The sequence below is a fragment of the Vicugna pacos genome, chromosome 6 (genome assembly GCF_048564905.1).
Source record: "Vicugna pacos chromosome 6, VicPac4, whole genome shotgun sequence".
In the NCBI taxonomy this organism is placed as follows: Eukaryota; Metazoa; Chordata; class Mammalia; order Artiodactyla; family Camelidae; genus Vicugna; species Vicugna pacos.
The window spans coordinates 90,485,429-90,506,922 of record NC_132992.1 but is presented as its reverse complement, the minus strand read 5'-3'; the positions used below and the strand labels follow the sequence as shown (position 1 = coordinate 90,506,922).

The 21,494-nt window shown below is 48.7% G+C and overlaps 1 long non-coding RNA gene across 1 annotated transcript; it reads left to right on the top strand.

Moving 5' to 3' along the window:
• The first annotated feature begins 7,488 nt into the window (after positions 1 to 7,488).
• On the top strand, positions 7,489 to 20,585 carry LOC140697198 (uncharacterized). Its single transcript, XR_012074048.1, has 4 exons — positions 7,489 to 7,558; positions 9,641 to 9,742; positions 11,916 to 12,050; positions 19,177 to 20,585. It is a non-coding gene; the product is annotated as an uncharacterized lncRNA (long non-coding RNA).
• Positions 20,586 to 21,494: the final 909 nt, after the last annotated feature.

Sequence of the window (21,494 nt, the reverse complement as noted above, 5' to 3'; positions counted from 1 at the left end):
CCTACCGAAAAGGTTGTGGGCTCTTTGAATCCCCCAACTGGTGCATTACTTCATGTTAATTACCTCCGGACGAGGGTGGCTCAGAAGCAATCATCTTTGTTTGTTAACACACCCTCGCTCTGCCACCACTCCCCATAAATAAAACATAACTGCGATTACAGTGTCACGTTTGCCGGGACTGCAGACCCTGGTAACTGCTCTAGAAGAATGCACGAAGTGTTCCCCAGCAGCTGGCTTCTACTGCGATGCGGAGTGGTCAGGACTGCTTCTCAATCACCTCATGCCCACCAGGCCCTCCCTGGCCGTGTCTGCAGTTCCCTGAGTGTTCTCATGCTGGGATGTCTGGCAGAAAGCTGACTTTGAAGAGTTAAGCTTGGAAGTACGCAATGGTATTTTCAGCCGCTTGGAAAGGATTTCAGTGGCAAATAGATTGCAAGACTGAGGTCAGGAATTTTGCATGCACGGATGGGGGAATATCTGAAGCGATCCCCAGACAATCATGCATTTATTTATTCATGCCCGTGCTTTGTTCAACACTCATGCAAATGAGCATAAAAGATAAAGAGATGGCTGATAAGAAATGTGTTTAATACATTGGAACAATATGAATAATATGATTAGGGCAAGTGCCACTTTAAACAGAAGTGAGAATGAAAACACTCAAGGCACGGGGTTCTCAAGTTTGATTTGCAAGTTTGACTCTGAGCTTCCTGGCTGGCAAGGAGAAAAGGGATACAAAGAGTATCATCATCAGTGTGAAAAGAACCATTGTGGTGCTTCAGGGCAGGCAGAGACTTTCCTGGCACTTTAATTTGAAAGCGGTTTCTCTAATGAATCCTCATAGGGAGTTGTGTTTCTCAATGTGTGGTCCCCTGCCCACTAGCGGGAGGTAAGGGGCTCCTGGAAAGTCACAAACTCACTAGAAGTGCACGTTCTGAGTCCAGTCCTTCTTAGTGAATGATGCACAGTCCTATTTATTTTTGTTGTTATGTGAGGCTGATGTTTCCTTAGTAGTAGCTCACTGAGTTATCAAAAGTTAGCAAACATAGTTCTTATAAATTAAATCTAGTGCATTACTGGAGTTTACTAAGAACTTTATTTTAAACTTCCATCAGGGAGTCTAATTTCCTGCCAATACTGCAAAATTCCTGTAGATCAAATGCATAGATAAAAATGTGAAGTTTCTCTAACTTGGGGGAAGGAAACTTTGTTATTAGGGAGTTATCAATGTGTCTTGAATTCACGTGGTCTTCACTGGTTTCTAGTCTCACAATGCTAAGTAGATTGGTAGAATAGCTTTTAGGTTTTCATTTTGTTAATTTTTTTTTCTTGGTAATTGTTTTGGAAAATGGAAATAGGTAGGGTAATGGACTTTAAGATCATTTGCTCCACCTAAGTGAGCCTCAGACAAAACAGTTGAGAATCACTTATAAAAGGGACCATGATAGGCAACAACAGTGTACCTACAGCAATGTAATTTATGAAGAAGGTATAATAATCCCAAATGCGTATTTAATAATAAAACTTTAAACCGTGTGTAAAAAACCCTGAAAAAATTAAGAGGAGAAACAGACACATCTACAATTGCAATTGGAGATTTCGATACTCTTCTCTTGATACTTGATGGAAAAAAGGATGTAGAAGACATTACTACCAACCAACACCAGCAACTCACTTGACCTAATTGACATTTATAGAACGCTTGAACAGCAGAAGCAAAGCACACATTATTTTTAAGAATGTAAGGAACATTCACCAAGACAGATGGTATTCTGGGCTGTAAAAACAAGTCTTAATAAATTTAAGTGGTTAGAAATCATACTAATATGTTCTCTGATTGCAACAGGATTATACCGGAAATCAATAACAAAAGAGATCAGGAAAATTCCCAAAATATTTGGAGAGAAAATATCACACTTCTTAATGATTCATGCACCAAAGAAGAAATCACAAGGAAATTTAAAAAATATTTTGAACTGAATAAACATGTAATCAAAACATAAAAACTTGTGGGACTCAGCTAAAGCAGTGCTTAAAGAGAAATTTATAGCATTAAGTGTTAATATAAGAAAATAAGTTCTCAAGTCAGTGGTTTAGTCATCCATTTTAAGATACTAGGGAAAAAATAGAGCAAACTAAACCCAAAATAGTCAGGAAAAAAGGAATAAAGATTAGAGCAGAAAGCACTGAAATAGAAAACAAAACAAAAAATAGAGACAATTAATAAAACCAAAATCTAGTTCTTTGTGAGATCATTATAAAATTGGTAAGTCTCTAGCTAGACCGATCAGGAAAAAGAGAGAAGACACAAATTATCAATATCAAGAATGAAAAAGCAGGCATCACTACATGTTCAATGGATATTAAAGCAATAATAAGCAAATACTATGAACATCTTTATGCCAGCGTGTTCCACAACTTACTTGAAGTGAACAAGTTCCTTACAATACAAATCACCAAAACTCACTCAAGAAGAAACAGAAAGCTTGAATAGCTCTATATTTGATAAAGAAATTGAATTTGTAGTTAAAAACTTTCCCATAAAAATAAAATAAACCAACACAAAACCCTCCAGGCTTAGCTGGCTTCACTGGTGAATTCTATCTGCTATTCAAGAAAAAAATAATATTAATTGTACACCAACTCTTGCTGCAAATAGAAGAGGAAGGGATAATATAGCTCATTTAATGAGGCTAGCATTGCCCTGATACCCAAACCATACAAAGATATTACAAGAAATGACAACTACAGACTAATATTCTTCATGGATATAAATCTTAAGCAAAGTTTTAGCCAGTTGAATCCAGCAATATATAAAATGATAATACATCATGAACGAGTGGGTTTTATACCAGGAATTAAAATATCAGTTAATGTAATTTGCTGTGTTAGCAGACTAGAAAATAAAACCATATGATTATCTCAATGGATGCAGAAGATGTATTTGACAAAATTCAACACTAGTAATGATGAAAAACTCTTAGCACACTAGTTATAGAAAGAAACTTTCTAAGTCTACAAAAGCTTATAGCTAATATTTTACTTAACGGTAAAAAAAATGAATGCTTTCCATCTCCAGTTGGGAGCTAGGCAGTGATGTCTGCATTTACCACTTCTATTCATCATTGTATGTGAGGTTCTAGACAATAACATAAGGAAAGAAAAAGAAATAAAGGGCATATAAACTGAAAGGAAGAAGTAAAACTGTCTTTCTTCCCAGATGGCATTATCTTCCACATAGAAAATCCCAAAGAATCTACAAAAATCTACTGATAAGTGAATTTGATGAAGTTGCAGAATACAAGGCCATTATGCAAAAGTCAATGGTACTTCTATAAATAGCAATGAATAAATATTTAAATTTTAAAAAGCAATACAAACATACCTTGTTTTAATGTGTTTCACTTTATTGCGCTCTACAGATACTGTATTTTTCACAAATCGAAGGTTTGTGGCAACCCTGCACTGAGCAAGTCTATAGGTGCCATTTTTCCAACACATTTGCTCACTTCCAGTCTCTGTGTCACATTCTGGTATTTCTTACGTATTTTGAACTTTTTCACTGTTATTAAATTTGCTATGGTGATCTGTGATCAGTGATCTTCAGTGTTATACTATGACTTGATGGTTCAGATGATGGTTAGTATTTTTCAGCAATAAATATTTTTAAATTAAAGTGTGTACTTTTTAAAGACATAATGCTATTTCACACAAGACTACAGTATAGTATAAACACAACTTTCATGTGCATTGGTAACCCCCAAAATTCACATGACTCACTTTATTGCAATGTTCACTTTATTGTGGTGGTCTGGATCTGGACCCACAGTATCTTCTGAGGTATTCCTGTACAATTTACAATCATGTAAAAAAAAAAAAGGTATTTCAAAAACTAAATTAAACAAAAAAAATACGTGTGTATGCACTGAACAGTACAAAACATTGCTGAGAGAAATGAAAGAAGACTGAAATAAATGAAGAAACATACCATGTTCATGGATTGCAAGATTCAATGTCAAGTCTCCCTATATTTATCTATGTATTCAAAACATCTTAATTGAAATTCTAGCAGGATTTCTAAAATAGAAATCAACAAACTGATTTTAAAATTTATGTAGAAATACTAAGGACCCAAAATAGCCTAGATAATAAAAATAATAAAATCGGAGCACTCACATGACCCATATCAAGACTTACTGTAAAGTTTAATAATCAAGACTATTGATATTGCCATAAAGGTAGATTTATAGGTCCATGGAATAGAATATAGAGTTCAAAAATAGAACATACATACCTGTTCACTTTGACTATGGTCTCAAGTAAATGTGCATAGGTCAGAAAATGAATCTTAAGCCTTATTTCCCACCTCAAAATTAACACAAAATGGATCACAGGCTTAATGTAAGAGCTAAAATGATAAACTTCTAAAAAAAATAGGAGAAAATCTTCGTGACTTTATATTAATTAGGCAAAGATTTGAAAAATAACACAAAGCATACAAACTAAAAAACCTAAAAAAATCAGTGGACTTCAAATTTAAAAGATTTGCTATTCAAAAGATTCCATTAAGGAAATGAAAAGGCAAGACACAGATTGGGAGGTAATATCTGCAGAACACACATCTAATAACTAACTGGCAGTCAGAAAAAAGAAATTTCACAGAGATGACACGTTCAGAAGGGGTGACTGCAGAACGTTTAAGGAAAGGACATTTACAAAATTGCGGGCAGAGCTAAATGAAACCAACAAGGGCTGGTGAGTGCCCCAGGACTGGCACCAGTGGTGAGCTATCCCAGCCAGGCCTGAGAGGACAAGGGGACGTGGACCTGGGGAGAGGGCCAGATAGACAGGGGCTGTGGCCTTTGGCAGAAGAACCAATGTACCAAAGTGAGGCCTTTGCATGTGCTGTTCCCCCTGCTCAAAATGCCCTTCCCATTTCCCCCCAGGCTCGCCCTTCTCAATGCTCTCTCGTCTGGGAGGTGCTCTGCTCTGTAGTCATAGTCCATTTGGGGTCCCTCTAACAGTGTGGGTCACAGCTATTCTCCACTCACTCACAAGAGCCAGTGTCAAATTCACAGCATAATTTTTTTTAAAAGCACAAAAGTTTTTATCATTTTTTAAAAAAGAAATCTGATATGGAACCCTAACAGCTAAAACAGATAGCAGTGTGATTTATTAGTAGACATTTAAAAAATATATTATATATACTTAAATATATATGTATGTGTGTGTGTGTGTGTGTGGTATTTACCAATCATAACTCTGCAGTGTGAGTGGGAATGAGAGAGTTCTGGACACCATGTCACACGGCCTCCTTCCAAGACTGAAGTTGGAATTGACCTTTTCTTTCTTCAGCTGGGACTCAGCTTGATGGAGGTGCTCTAATGGCCAGGAGGTGCAGGAGGAGGACCTGGCTAATGTTTGCTGAAGGTTGTTGGGGTGGGGCTGCTGGAAGAGTAGTGATGGTGCAGATCCCTGCAGGATGAGTGGGACTTGCCGAGAGAAGACAGGGGATGGGGTAGCATGGATAAAGGCACGGAGACCTCAAGGACATGGCACTGTCAGAGCGCTGCCCAGTGCTCATGTGGGCTGGAGTGCAGGTGAACGTGGGACAAGACGGCAGACAAGGGAGCAGTCGGATTGTGCAGGACTCTGACACTTCTCCTGGGCGATGGGGTTCATGATCTTGATAGAGAGCCATTGGCTGGCTCTTGAAAGCACATGGATCTGGGTCTGGTGTCCCGGGATTGCCATGAAGACAGGATTTCTTTGGGAATCTCAGTGTGCATTCCTTTGATGGCAGCTCCGAGAACCTCTTTGCCATGTGGGCGACCCCAGGTGGAGGTTAATTAAGGTGCATCAAGCTGCCTGGTGGTGTGATGCTTGGGAAAGTGGGGAGCATTTTATAGACACGGCCCTGAGGCTCTGAATCCGTAACCTACAGAACTGTCTTGAAAGGAGTCTGTGAAAGGCAAAACCTGGAGGTGCCGAGGGAAAAACAGGACCTCTGAGCTGAGTTAATTACCGCCTTGTAATGTGGCAAGAAATAGGGCCCCGAGGTCCAATTCCACCCTCGGTAACATTTGGACATTTTATGGAAGATGCCGTAGTTTACGACAATACACAAAACAGGTAATTGTTTAGCAAAATGTGCCTGTCAGAACTCAGTGACCTCTGTGAATCATATTCTGCTCTTGGTGTCTTCTTATGGTAATGAAATGCACTTGTGTTCTTTCCCTTGAACTCTACTTGTTCTCCCAGAATAACTGGCAAAATGAATGGCTGGGGAGGTTTTGCTTTTTGTATGCTGCGTGCCGGGAAAATGCTTAATCAGGTTTTCAGAGAAATTTCCAAAGTTTGGGATAAATAAAATGAGGATGGTGAGACCTCTGAAAGATCTCCAGGGCTTGGTCGAAGACTTCCACAATCGTAAGCACCTTGAGGGCAAGTGATGTTTCGAGATGCTGAAGAGCACTGGGGTAGGGGCCTGGAGGGGCTGTGACCCCAGGGCCGTGTGTGCTATACCTCTATTCAGGTATTTATATTTTGTACCTAGAGGTGTGCAATGAATAGTACCAGAGAAAACAATTAGTAAGGGAGGAATCCAGGGTAGGAAGATAAGGAAAAAGCGAAATGCCAGTCCACGAGATGCTGGAGTGTGTCCTTACTTTGCTAGAAATTTGGCTCTGAGCTTCTTAGCTGCCAAAGCGGAGATGGCAAAACAAGCCATCCACAGTTTACAGTGTCACCCCAGGTTAAGATCAAAAGTAAGAAAGAGTTGCTCAGAGACCCAATACTAAAATGCCATTTCAGCAAATACCGTTCAGTGGGGACAGCCTGGGAAAGCCAGAAAAGCCTGAGCTCTCTGGACTCAGATCTGCGTTCAAATCCCTGCTGTGACGCTCTGTGGCCCTAGACAAGTTTCCCTTCACTTCTCTGAGCCTCTGTGGCCTCACTTCCACCATTCAAGGTGTTAGATTTTGCTCTTTTCTTGCTGTGACAGCTAAAACCCCTGTCTCATGACTTGGAGACTCTGTTCTCCCCAAGTCAACAGCTGTTGAGCCCCTACCACAGGCAGGCACTGTGTGAGGCAGTGGAGGTAGGTAAGAGCCATCCCTGCCTTCCAGGGCCTCATGCTTTAGTTCGAGTTCCCAGTAGTGTGAGGGCCAGGGAGCATGGGAGACAGAATGGGTGACTCCGACGGTGCGTGGCGCAAGATGCTTCTCCGAGGAGGTGAAATCTGACAGTGAGAAAGAGAGATGGGGGAGGGAGGGGGGAGAGAGAGAGATTGGTATTGTAGAGGAATGAAAAGTGTTTGGCCTGGCTAAACAATTTGGTAGGCATGGAGGAGTAGAGATGAGGTCTGGAGGCGGGAGCAGGTTGGGGGGAACCTGGAGAGCCTGGGGGCCCTTGCTCACAGTATTGGTGGGAAATGGTAAAGCCGTTCCCCGGGGAGGGTTAATGATGTTACACAGGAAGTGTCACAGGAAGCTGTTGTGCTATGGAGCACCCGTGTCCTGTTTGGACTCCAACCAGGAAGTGGTTTACCCTACCTCAGGTGCCTGAATGTGCCCCTCCCATCACTGCAGAGGGTGGGGCACCGAGGGCACAGATGCAGCCAGGACAAGGGACGTTAGGAACATTCCAGTTAGTGAGGCTGACCTGCAAGATCTAGTGGCCAAGGCCACAGCCAGATGCTTGTTAGAAATGAAAACTCTTTTTTGTAAATAAGTTCATTTGTATCATTATTTAGACTCCACATATAAGTGATGTCATATGATATTTATCTTTTCTGACTTACTTCACTTAGTATGACGATCTCTAGGTCCATCCACATTGCTGCAAATGGAATTATTTCATTCTTTTTTTTTACAGCTGAGTAGTATTCCAATGTATAAATATACCAAGTCTTCTTTATCCCGTCATTTGTTGATGGACATTTAGTTTGCTTCCATGACTTGGCTGTTGTAAATAGTGCTGCTGTGAATAGTTAGGTGCATGTATGTTTTTGAATTAAATTTTTCGTCTATTCCAGATATTTGCCCAGGAGTGGGGTTGCTGGATCATACGGTAACTATTTTTTGTTTTTAAAGGAACCTCCATACTGTCCTCCATAGAGGCTGCACCAATTTTCATTCCCACCAGCAGTGTAGGAGGGTTCCCTTTTCTCCACACCTTCTCCAGCATTTACTATTTATAGACTTTTTGATGATGGTTATTCTGATTGTTGTGGGGTCACTGCAGTTTGGATTTGTATTTCTCTAATAATTAGTGATGTTAAGCATTTTTTTCAGATGCATGTTGGCCATCTGTCTGTCTTCTTTGGAGAAATGTCTATTTAGGTCTTCTGCCCATTTTTTGATTGAGTTGTTTCACAGATATGAAAAACAAACTTACAGTTACCAAAGGGAATGGGAGGATAAATTAGGAATTTGGGATTAACAGATACCTACTACTATATATAAAATAGATAAACAACAAGGGCCTACTGTATAACACGGGGAACTATATTCAATATATTGTAATAAGCTGTAATGGAAAAGAATCTGAAAAAGAATGTGTGTGTGTGTGTGTGTGTGTGTAACTGAATCACTTTGCTGTACACCTGAAACTAACACAGCAGTGTAAATCAACTATGCTTCAATTGAAAAAAACAAGAAATTAGCAAAAAATCATCACCCTCTAATATGGTTTCCCGTCTGGAAAGGCAAGCAGTGGGGGAAAAAGGCATGAAAAATCTAAGGAAAAAAATCTCATTAAAAGAGTTCCTTAGGGGGAAAAAAAAAGAGATACAAATTCTTGGGCTCCATCTCGACCTAAGAACCCAAGTCTAGGATGTCAGTGATCTGCCAGGAGACGCTGGGAGTTGAGAAGCTGGTATAGAGCATGTTTGTGGGCAGGTAGAGCTCCTGCGGAAACCAACTGAAGACTGGAATCGTAAGGAAGTGCCTTAAGCACGTGTGAGACAGAAGGCCCTGGACACTGCTGGCGGCTGGCCAGCCAGACCGGGGCCCTGGGAAGTGAGAGCCTCTTGGAAGAAGGGTATGAGTGGAGGGGCTCCCTGGTTTCCCAGTGCAGGCTTGACATTGGTCCCTGGGGGCGCTTGGGACACATGGGTTCCGGCTCGCTGGGAGACGGGCGGGAGCTGCTGAGACTTCCGTCCCAAGTCCGCATGCCACCAGGCGCTTCTCAGGACTGACCATAATGAACATTACTCCACGTGTACGTGCGGTGAATTTTCTCTGGTGTCTGCAGACACTGTTGATAGAGAAAAAACACAAATTCATCGAGAGAGTTTACTGAATTCTTTGTGTGTTTTTTCAGTCACGCTAAGGATAAGACGGGGCAGGTATTATTTTGTCGGGCTTTGTGAGGTTTTTGGACATTATCAAGGGGTTCTCATCCTCAGCAGGGTTGGGAACCAGTGACCCTCCAGTTCACTGTGAGGGTCATGATGTTGGGTGGTTTCTGGTCCAGCGTTTGCACACACATCTTTATGACATTTTCATCAAGATCAGGTTAGGAATCCCCCAGCGAATATTAGGTAGAAGTCTTTTGATGCCAATGACAAAACCCAACACAACTGGGTTTGAACAAAATGGGAATTTCTTGTCTCCGGTAACTGAGATATCCTATTTAGGCCTTCAGGTGTGGCTGGATCCATGGCCTCAGGCATCAGTCAAGTTCCCCACCCTTGTGCACCTCATGGTTCTGCTGGCCACTTCTTGACTTCACCCAGCAGGTAAGATGGTACTTACCTCCACAACATCCCCCAAGTTTAGCAATCCAGGCAGAAGTCCATGATTGGCCTCAGGTGGCTCATGTATCTCTCCCTTAACAAACTGCTGTGACTAGGGGTGAGGTACTCTGGCAGCCTGACCCCTCTGATGGATGGGGGCACAGGACCCATGACTAATTTTCTAACAGTACTAAATGGGGTTGGGGAGTCTTCCCAAGGAATGCCAAGGCGGGGTGGGGCAGGTGCTACGCAGACACAGCGTCAGCCGGCCCTGTGTACTCAGAGGTCCGGAGGGGGCTCTAGGTGAGCAGGATGCCCTGCAGGATTCTGGCTCGGTGAGACCCATTTCCACAAAGTGTTACACGTCCAATGTCCGGCCCCAGGAGGTTCCCCACGGAGGTGAGGGTGGTGACCCCAGGGCTGCGGCTGGGCAGGGCGCAGGGCTCCAGGGGATGGGACGCCGCCTTCCTAGAGCCAGAGCCAAAGGCATGCTTGGTCCCAAAGGTCCCCTGGTCCAACCCACTCACATCTCGTGACAAGATGCTGACCTGCAGCCTGTATCCTGTGTATGGGATGCTCGGGGCTGGGGTGGGCGGGAGAGGTGACAGGACCTTGACTGGACAGTGGCCTTGAGATCCAGATGCCTGGTCCAGTTACTGGCAACCCATTGGGTTGCCAGCTCTCCACCTCCCAGCCATGTGCAGACTCCCCTGGGGGGCCCTCCCAGCAGCTCCAAGCCTTGTGGCACTCATTCTTCCCACCTTCACACTGGGGCTACAGAGACAGTGACACCAGCCCGGGCTCTCCTGGAGCCCAGGTGGGGACGGCTCCCACCTCCTGGTGGTCTCACCAGCCACGCCTCATTAGGGAACCTCTCCCCATCTCACGATGTTGCCAGAGCATTCCACCCCCTAGGACCACACAGGGACACCCACACCACAGCTGGCCCAGACTGCGGTCTATCAGCCCACAACCCACCCCGCCCCCGGCTGGGCTTATCTTCCACAGCCGTGGAGCAGCGCAGGGGGGCCTGGGCAGGACCCCGAGTCCCTGGGTGGGAAATTATGCTGTCTTCTGTCTGCCTAATCAAAAGCACAGTTCTTTGGAAGGGAGGAGAATGCAATTCCATGATTGGTTTCAATTAAAGATTTGCTACTATTTGATTAAGATGTATTATTGATTTGGGATTGTTCCAAGCAAGCCCAGGCTCGCCTCCTGAGGGGAGGGGTTTGGGAATTGATCGGCGCCAGAAGGGCTGGGAGCTCCGGGGGCCAGCTGCTCCCTGGCCTGCTCTCCTCCACAAACTCGGTTGTCACCACATCGCTGCTCTGGCCAAAGTCAGGTTGCTGGTCAAGCAGGGGCGATGCTGGCCAGCCTCACTGGAGTCCCTTCCTGATCTGGGGCTGCTGACAGACGCCCCCAGGCCGGGCCTCCTGCCCTGGGCTCCAGCCTCCCCAGGCCCCAGTGCCAGCTGCTCCGTGACCGCATCATCCTTCCTCCCGCCTCCTCTCTGAGATCCCTTCATCCTCGTTCCCCTCTCTGGAGCACCTTTCCTGTCTGTCTCTGGTTATTCCTCCTTGTTCTTAAGCTTTCAGGTAGAGTGTAAGCCCCACCCCTCTGCAACACCCGCCCCCCCGGCCCGTGTGTGGTCTCTCCTCTCTGTGGCCCCAGGATGCCGCCCAAGTCTGGGATATCTGGGAGCATGGAGGGGACACAGCTCTAGCCTGCCCTTCTGGAACCAGAGGTGGTTAGTCAGGGAGGAGGGACCTTCACCAGCCCGGAGACCCTGTGGAAGGGCTGCCTCAGATGAGAGGGGCTGGCGTCCGGGTCTGTGCTGAGCCCTGAGGTGGCAGTGCAGGTGAGGGCGCCCTGTCTGTGAGTCCTGTGTCCTCACTGCCTAGGGCTTTGGAGACACCCAGCAATGGGTGCAACACTGAAGGAGCCTCCTGCCCTCCAGAGCTTCAGTTTCCTAATCTGCAAAGGGAAGGCGGTGACTAGACCCCTCCTCCAGGGTGGCTAGGAGGTGTGTTAACGGACAGTCAACAGCCTGGCCCCACGGGGAGCATGACAAAGCATTGCAGGCCGAGTGCCCTGGAATCCAGCTCCCTCCAAGTCCAAGCTCTGCTCTCGGAGGCCATGTCTGCTATCTGACGGTTCACCATCACACTCTCCGCAGGCAACTGGCGTTTCTATCCTGGCATCCACAGAGGGAGCTGCATGTGCCAAGGTGTGGAGAGGAGCAGGCTGGTACATTAAGAGACCTTCAAGGCTTTCAGCCTCCTGGGAGCACAGGGAAACCGTGTGGGTGGAGGTGAGCCACACCCGTCCAGAGAAGTCCTTATGCCCCAAGTCCTTATGGCCTCATGCTGCATGGGGGTGGGGGCATAAGGGGAGGGGGTATGGTTTTGTGAGATGACCAAAGTCTACCAAGAAACACCCTTCCTCTCCCACCACGTGGTGTTAGGACTCAGGTGAGGCGGCTCACGGAAGAACTACATTTCCCAGAAGCCCCTGCATCTGGGTGTAGCCAGGTGACACAGTATGGAAGGCGTGGGTCTCTGAGTCACCACCGGCAGGCAAAGCACCTGCGTAACCAGGAGCACTGGCATTGGCCCCTTAGCTACGTGAGAAATAAAGAGCTATTATGTTAGACCTCTGAAATCCTGATTTTTATTTCTAACAGCAGTTGTCATTGCCTTGGGGAAGCAGTGGGTCTGTTGAGGGCAGGAGAAATGCTGGGAGCTGGGCTGCAGGCTGATGGAGAGAGGGCTGAGGGTGTGTAGGAGGTCAGGGGTAAGACCACAGCTCCTGGGCTGCACACTTGGAGGTGGTCCTGGCTGGCTGGAAGGTGGGACCGTTAACTGAACCAGGGGAAGAGGGCAACTTGGGGTGGGTAGGGCTCAGGTGGCAAGTTTGATCCTGGCCACGCTGAGTTTGAGGCACTGGTGGACTGTCCAGTGGAGCTGCCTAAGAAGCAGTAAATTATCTGAAGCTCAGATGAGAGGCTGGCAGAGCTGAGAGCAGATGGGAGGTTGATACAAGAAGTCCAGCCTTCGCTGAAATGCCATGGCCTTGCTCTTGGAGGTGTTGAGAGGGTGTTGGTGGGCCTTGAGCTGGGAGAGCCATGGTTGGATTGGCGTGTGTAGTAGCCAAGAGGAGGCTGGAGCGGAAGGGTGAGCCTAGGGGCAGGGAGGCCCAGAAGGGTGCGGCTGCAAGAGATGATGTGGAAGAGGACGGAGGTGGGAGAGATGGACGGAAAATCCATTCTGAATATCAGGCTTTGTGGGCTGGGGCGGGGGCTGCGGGGAAGGGGTCAGGGTGGAGAGGAAGACTTCGGGCTCACAGACCACTGGGTTTTAATCCCTTGGAGGAGGCCTTTCCTCAGAGCCCATTCTAATACCCTCTAGGTGTTTATTTAATATGGGTTTTTCAGGCATCCTGGCAGAGCACAGCTGTTTGTATATGTCATACTTAGAGCAATTTATTCCTCCCTCCAAATCATAGAAGTTTGCTCATTTCACTTTGGGAGAGCAGAGCATTGGCATTTTGTGACTCTAATGGGTAATTATTCTCTCGCAACTGATGGGAGCCATATTTTCTGAACGAAAAAAGCAGTGCTCCCAGGCTCTGTCCATTGAAAACAGCTCCGAGAGCTCGGCTGCGGGTTTTAGCCTCCACCCCTTGGCTATTAATTTGTCTGGCTACATATTGATTTTCCGTCCTGTGGTTTGGGGGCTGGGTTGAGTTTGAGATACAGGAGGTGCTCTCTTGTCTCCTCTGTCACCTCCAACCCTCAGGTGGGGAGGGGGCCTGGAAAGTCATCGATGGGACCCCAGCCACCTTCCTGCCGACAGTGAATTTCTTCATCCAGAAAACTCTCTGTTGCCTATCCTGTGCTTGACACTGCAGGGTAAGCCCCACCTGCAGGAGCTGACCTCCTTGGCTGGAGGAGCAGGTTTTGGGTGTGGGTGATGAATTTCTTCTTTAGGTGGCTGGGGTTTCCCACAGCCTCCTACCATGGGGTGCCTGGAAGTTGGAGCCCCCCTGTTGTGGTGGCAACAGGACCCCATGTGACCTTCTCCAGTTGCCTAAGCACTCTGTGCCTCAGTGTTCTCATCTGTCAAATGGAGCCACGCATCCCAACCTCCACAGGGCTACTTGCCATGGCCTTCTAGCTGGCTCTCTGCCCACTCTCTCCTTATATCAAGCCAGGCTTTGAGCTGGCTACTCTAGGCTCTTTTGGTTTTGGCAACTGCCTGTCACTTCTCTGTCTTCAAGCCCCCGAATCCCCACCTCTATCACAGCAGACTTCTCACCACTTCCTGGGCTCATCCCTGGACCTCTTCTTGGCAGAGTTGCCATTTTACATTTATTTGTATGCTTTTGATAAATACCTGTCCCCACAGGAGACTTTAAACACCATGAGGACAGCTTTTAATTTCCACTGCACGCCCAGCGGCCAGCACGGGGCTCGGCACCCAGCAGGCTCTCCAGAGGCAGGACTGAACGACCGGCCAACTAACGGATGAACCAACACTCCTGACTTTCTCTCCTCCTTGTACCTGCTTTGGTTTCAAGGCTTTTCTGGGTCACAGAACTCTCTGAGAACTTGACTGCAGCCGTCCGGGAAGATGCACAATCACACATGGGGACTTTAGTCCCCTCTGAAGCCGTCCACAGACCCCAGGTCAAGGGCTCTGGTCTAAAAGCTCCCAGGCTCTCTGGGTTCAACCCCTGTTGACATCCTTCACGACCTTTGAGTTCCTGCTCATTTTGGAGGAGGAGGGAGCATGGCCAGGGCCCTGCAGGATGATATCCTAATAGAGGAGCAGTAGGCAGAGGAAAGAGCAGATGGGAGGGGAGAGGAGATCACAAGAAAGGAGAAAGCTGAGGCTCCTTCCAGTGTGAAAGGCTGGAGGTGGGCAGCGAGAGAGGCTTCCTGGGAGATGTGGGCTGTGCCTTTGCTTGGAAACAAAGGGCTGAATGAGTCTTGCCCTGGACTTCACTTTGGGTTTCACTCTGAGCCTGAGTTTTAAAACCATCCCCTCCTGGCGCCGAATTCAGAGGGCCGAGTCTTGGAGGTTTTACATTAGAAAGGAGCCTCAGACATCATTCGGCTGAGCTGCTCTGGAGCAGGCACAGACTGTGTGGTCCATGGATGGGATGGGGCCCGCCGGGGGCACAGAATGAGGCTGAGAAAGCAAGCAGCCCACGTTCTGTTCCCTCCAGCGGGAGGAGCTTCTGTGAGCACCAGTGTCCGAGTGTTCAGATGGACTGGTGGATGCCAAGGTGCACTGCAGAGGCCATTCAGCTGGAATTCTCTGAGCGGCCTGGCTTTGCCCAGTGGGGTGTGAATTGTGACTGGAGTCAGGCAGGATCCACTGGGTCCAGGTAGACGTGGGCAATAATACTGGTTAGGATCTCAACCTGGGGGTTTAGCAGGACTGTCTCATGGATGGGCGGACCATGACCAAACCCACAGTCCAGAATGAGAACTTCCTACAGTTCTGACGGGCCCCAAAGGGGCTGAGGGGCTCCACTCTGACCTCCTGCCTGTCTTCACTGAGGGCCTGGTGAGTCCTGCTACCCGAGGGCTGGGGAGACTGCTCTGGGCCCATCAGGATCAGTTCTGTGGCTTTGGCCTCCAGCTGAGGGGCTGGGTCTGCCCTTGGACCTCAGCTTTGCAGCCCCTGCTTCCTTGCACACCACGGTATCTCAGCACGGAGGCTGGAGGGGCTGAGTGATGCTGCAGCTCCCTGCCTCCTGGAGCCGAAGGCCCTGGCCCATAAGTCTGGAGCTTCGCTCCTGCTGCGCTGGCAGCAGTGGCTTCTAAACCCTTCCTTGACTGGGAGGGGCATTTATTTCATTTCCTGCTGGGAGTTCCGTCTGGAAACTCATTCCCCACTGAGTACAAACAAGGCTACCATGCCACTTCCTGTGTAACACCCTGAAATGTCCCCCCGGGAGCAGCAACCCAGGGGCAGCTCAGGGCCAGTGCTGTTTCATCACTTCACGGGCAACGCTATAAAATATCCTGTAAACTACAGCCGCGTCTGAGTGCTTTGAGCAGCTACGACTGGCCTTGGAGAGCACTGAGGGCTGGAGTGCATTTCAGGTGTGCCCCACAGGGGCAAGGCAAGGCAAGGCTCGCAGTGGGAAGAGGCAGGCACCTGGGGGAGACAGGATGTTGTGCAGACATCTGGATGCGTCTGGCTCTGGCTGGGAGGTGGAGTGGCTAACAGCCGGGTGTCCTTCCCTGATTGAAATCATGTGGAGTCTTGCTTGGCTCCTCTTGGGAAATGCTGTCCTAGTTTGACTGTGGGTCTCCCTCTCCACCCCCGCCGGCTTCCTTCCAAGAAGCCTGTTTTGTAACAGTTGGCCCTGGCTCTCCTGTTCTCACCCGGAGAGGAGAATGTCATCCTTGAAACCGGGCCTCATAAACCTGTAGCAGAGACAGGACATGATTTTAACTGGAGCACTGAGCATGGAGGGAGGGCGGGGAGGCTGCGCTGGTGACAGCAAGATCCACTTTCCCTAGAGAGAAGTCAGTTCATCGGGAGACGGGAAAATGTGCCTAGAGGAAGAAATTCTTCAACTCAGCTGCCACTTCTGGTGACGGCAAAGGCCACTGTTGGCATCTCCCTTGTTCTTGGTGTGAACACACTCTTGTGGGAGACATGTGACAAGTCCTTTTTCCCTCCCAAGAACTTCCTATGCAAATGGAGCCATGATCATAGTCAAAAGCTCCCCGAATAAGGAGCTACTTTGGGAGGAGGCAGAGGATGGTTTCACAGCGCTCATGTCTTTGATACCCTCCCCTGCCCAAAAACACAGGCTGCTCCCCACTCCGCCATCCAGCTGTGACTCCCAGCCTTGGCTCTGTCTTAGGAAAATGAGTAAGGACTTTTCCCTCTGATTATGAGTAAAGGAGGTAGGACTCCGATGTTACCGGAGCTCTGTCTTCCTCTGTCACTCCCAGAAACACCCAGAGTGCAGTGACCATTGTGACCACGAGGCTTCCGGGATGATGGATCTAAGAGATTCTTGGACCCTGCCCTTTGGCTGGGGATGAGAGAGGTGTCTGAGTCACGGCCTCATTATTGTGATTTTATTTTGTCTTTCTGCGGAAAAGAAGAATGGAAGTGGAGAATGCACTGAGCTGAGAGCCAGGAGATGGGACTTCCCTACCACCTGGAGTGACGTGGCTCCTGGGGTCTCTGTTTCTCATTTTCGTGGGGATGAGGCCCATGACCCCTTGCCTCTCAGGATGGCTATCAGGGTAAAAGGAAGAGATCACTACGTGGGGCATCCTCTCGAGCAGTGGGTCTCAGCTATCCCTGGGGATCAGCACCCCTGTGCTTCTTTTTAAGTGCTGATTCAGAAATCCAGACTCTTCCTTCATCATTGGCCCTTTCAGATGGCAAGGCGTGCGGAAAGCTCTGAGGTCTAAGCCTGTCATTTCTCAGAGGGAAGTGAGGCACAGAGAGGTGAGGGCTGTGATTGAAGGGACCCGACTCTGTGAGGCAGACAGACCAAGCCTGGGGTAAGAACCATTACATCTGATTCTAGTCTGTTTGGGGACCACACACCCACTCATCTCCTGCATCTTCATGGGCTCACACAGGAGCAGGGGAGGTACCCGCAGTGCTAAGCTCTGAGCCAGCCTCTTTCTAAAGGGCATTTTGTTGAACATCGTCAGCAACCCTGTGGAAAAGGGCCTGGTGTTATCCCACTTCACAAAGGAGAAAAGTAGGACTCAGACAGAACAAGTGGCTTACAGACCCGTGAGTGCAGGGCTGGGATCCAGAACCAGGTCTTTCAGCCTCTGACTCCCTGGGAGTAAAACATGAGGAAGCAGCCGTTCCCAGCATCTTTCCCTACAGCCCTGGTACTGTCTGCTGGTGCCAGGTTCATTTCCGTGACCCCAGTTCCCCCACTGTGTTCTGATGATTCTATGGGGATGAACTCATTCCTGGCTGCTGGTGTTGAGCGGGGAGCTTGGTGTGGGGTTGTCAGTGAGGCAGAGGGCTCCCGTCTGGTGTCACTGCCAGTGGCTTCCTCCCCGGCAGGGTGGATGCTGCAGCCAGGCTGACCATCCCCACACTGTCTGGGTTCCAGGTAGCCTGAAACCCTAGACTTAGAACCAGAAGGCCAGGCGGGCAGCTCCTGATGCTCCTGATGGTTCCTCTGCTCATCTCCATCCGCCCTGGGCTCAGACCCACCCACCCTTTAACGGGTGCCCCAGCCCACCCCAGCGGGCCAGTTGCCAAGACTGAGTGCACGGTCTCTGCACCTGCCTCTCCCAGACAAGGCTCCTGCTTCAAGCAGCTCCGATGGGTAGCCCATTCGCCTCTGCACACACTCTTCCCATGATGGGGAACTTCCTACTTTTCAAGGTGGTCAGTGACACTTCCAGCCACTTTATATTGTTACAGTGTTCTCATTTGCAGTTTTTTATATGCCTTATATATAAATATTTATAAATCATTTATATAAAATTATATATGCTCATATATAAATTTAAAATTATATATCATATATAAAATATAAGTTATTAGCTATATATGCTCTATATGGCCTTATATGTTATATATATTAATATATACACTTAGATATTTTATGTATTTTATATACTTTTATAATTTTAAATGCCTGAATCCCAGCTCCACTCCCTACTAGCTGTGGGTCTCTGGGCAAATTACTTAACCTTTCTGAGCTTATGGAAGTTACTGACACAGTAAGTATAACATAAGATTTTTTAAATAACAACTGAAAGCATCTTTTTATAATTATTTTGATAAAAATTGACCAAGTCTTATTGTGACACTCCCTTAGTAAAACATTACTGTGATTGTCAGTGGTCGCTGTTAGCCCGTCACGCCCTGCTCAGTGTCAGCACGAGGCGCACAATAGGAGATAAACACGTGGTCTCTGCTCTGTTGTCCCCCAGTAACGCAGGGGCCTGCAAGCCCCTGCTCCCTTTCCTAGTCTGGGTGCTAAGAACGTTTTCTTTAATTTTGGCAGCTTTTTAGGTAGAAAGAAGCATCTCCCTCCACGTGGCAAAGGAGTTATTTCGAGAACTCTCCACAGGCTTAGCTTTATGCTGAATGGGCTCCAGGCATTGCTTTGTCTCTGGGAGAAGGACAGGGAGCAAAGGGGGCGACTGCCTAGCATTTACTGAGCCCCTCCAGGAATGAAGACACAGGAAGCGGGAGAGAAGCCGAGGAGACCAGAGGCAGGGCCAGAGACGGGAGGGCAGCCTGGGCGGCTCCAAGCCAAGGGAAGGCCCTTTCCCATTTCAGGCCTGGGCCACCCTCCGCAGCTGTCCTTGCCCGGCTCTGTCGTAACTGCCTCCTCTTCCCCCGTGTTGTACTTCTGTTATGTCTTGAAACCTCCCTGCGTCCGGTGAGGCTGATGTTACTATCTCCATTTTCCAGATTAGGACACGGAGGCCGTCGGAGGTAAACTGATTCACATTCAGTCAAACAACCAGGAAGGGGTTGAGCCTGGATTTGAACTTGAGCCTGTCCCGTGGTGGAAGAGACCAAGAAAGAAGGAAAAGAAAGATTATCACAGGGAAGAGAGGCCTGGAGAGGTAAGGATGGAATCAAATGGAGGTAAAGCCAGAGACAGAGGCAGAGAAAAACCCAGGGAAGAGAGAAGACACAGAGAGACAATGGAGCCTCAGGGAGAGAGATGCCACACCCGCTAGAAAGGACAGGAAGGAGAGGTCGGAGAGCGCGGAGGGGAGGCCTGAGCAGCACAGGGCCCGAGAAGCGGTCCTCCCAGAGAAAGGCCTGCAATCTCACGTCAGCCCCGGCCTGCTCCTCTGCATGGACCCTTGTCTTTTTCAAGGACCCCCGAGCTCCATGTCCTGGGCCTCCCAGAGGGGATTTTGCTGGGAAATGGAACTGGAGGGGCAGCCAGGGCAGCGGAGGCCTGGGCAGCTGGACCCAGAGCTGCACATGGGAACCTACCTTCCCGCCCCCAACTTCACAGCATCGCAGCCCCTCGGCTGAAACTGACCAGGGCATCCACCGAAGGGCCATCTGGAGGGGATGGGACAATGACGCACGTTCAGCCAGGCCTAGGTGCCCAGGGTGAATCCGAATGAATGGCCAACCGACAAGAAAAGCCGCCAAACCCAAAACATCCTCTCTCCCTACCACCCTCAAGCCGCACGTCAGAACGCTGCACTTGGTCACGGACACAAGGGGAAGTCTTACCTCGCGCTGCTGGAAGTTGGGCGAGACGTGCCAAATCAGCAGCCTCCCCTTCCCCTCTTGGGCCTCCCTGGTGGACAGACAGGCCTGGATTCAGAGGGACCTTGGTCCTCATTTGTCGCCTCTCAGCTCTGTGACCTTCACAGGCAGGAGGTGTGACTCTTGGTGCCTAGGTGTCCTCCTTGGCAGCAGTGGACTTTTGCCTTAAAGGGCTGTCACCAGGTTCAGTAAGGTAGCAGGGGTCAAGGCACTCGGCATGTTGGAGGCCCACGGCCTGCGTTGGGTTTTGCTCTTTCTCTCGTTCTCAGTGTCTTCATCTGTAAAATGGGTCAGCGTGACTGCAAGGCTCCTCAGCTCCTTTTGACTCTGACACGAACTGACGTGATTGATGCCAGAGGGTTTGCTGGGCCAATTCAGCTGGTGGCGCTTGGGCGCTGTCTTCTCCCCCACACAGATTTATTGTCCTGTATCTCTGCCCATCCAAATTCGACTTCTTTAGCACAGAGAAGCTGGGAGGGGCTCAGGATTTTCGGCCCCAGGGGATTTGGGGATGGATGGAAAGATGTAAAGAGGAGATGTAATTTCCCCAGGAATTCACTCAAAGAAGCATTTCTGCAGGGTTTACACCTGGGCTCCTGATTCTTAACAACTATGTCCCAGGCGGGGCACACAACAGCCCGCCCTGCCCCTCACATTCTCACGTACCCATGCACACGCCACACACACGAGTGATGCATGTTTAGCCACACTCCTAGTCTGACAAATGTACACACTCACGCCAGCGCACGCCCACACACACTCGCACACATCCCCATGTGCGCACACACACGATGTGAAAGAGAAAGCGTGTCTCATTTTCACTGGCCTTGGGAGATGGATGGGCAGGAGTTTTTGTTTATCCTGGAAGGGGCTCGAGTTAGCGAATTCCCCTTTCCGTGAGCAGCCCGGGCACTCGAAGCCCACGTGCTGGGAGGAAAGGCCGCTGGATTAGTCTCTGATCCTCTAACAGGGGTAAAGGGGAGGGACATGGAGGGCAAGTTCCAACAGCGAGCGCGGGTGCGAGCGTGCGTTCCCGCGAGCTGGGTGGCTGGGCTTGGGCAGGGCTCAGGCAGAGGCAGCACACCCCTGGAGGTCTTTGTTGATCGTTTCCACTTTGGGAAACACTGTGCTTAAGGCTGATTTTATAAGCTCAGGTTTCTCTTCCTTTTACTGTTGGTCGTGCTTCCAAGGCAGTGTGCCAGAGAGACTCTCATCCCTCATGGGGAGACAGCCTGGACGCCAGCATCAAAATCCTACTCAGAATATCTGAGCGTGACTGACAGCTCCCCTGCCAGCAGCACCACGCCTAGCAGTGACGACAGTGGCCACACACAGGGTCTCTCTCTTCTGGGCCTGCAGTGAGGTGGCCACAAACCTGGATGTCAGAACGAGCCTGATCCTTCACTCAAATCCTGGGCAAGTTAGTTAATTCTGTGTCTCAGTTTCCTCCTCTGACAAGCAGGCATGGTGGTGTTAGAGCCACCTGCGTGAGA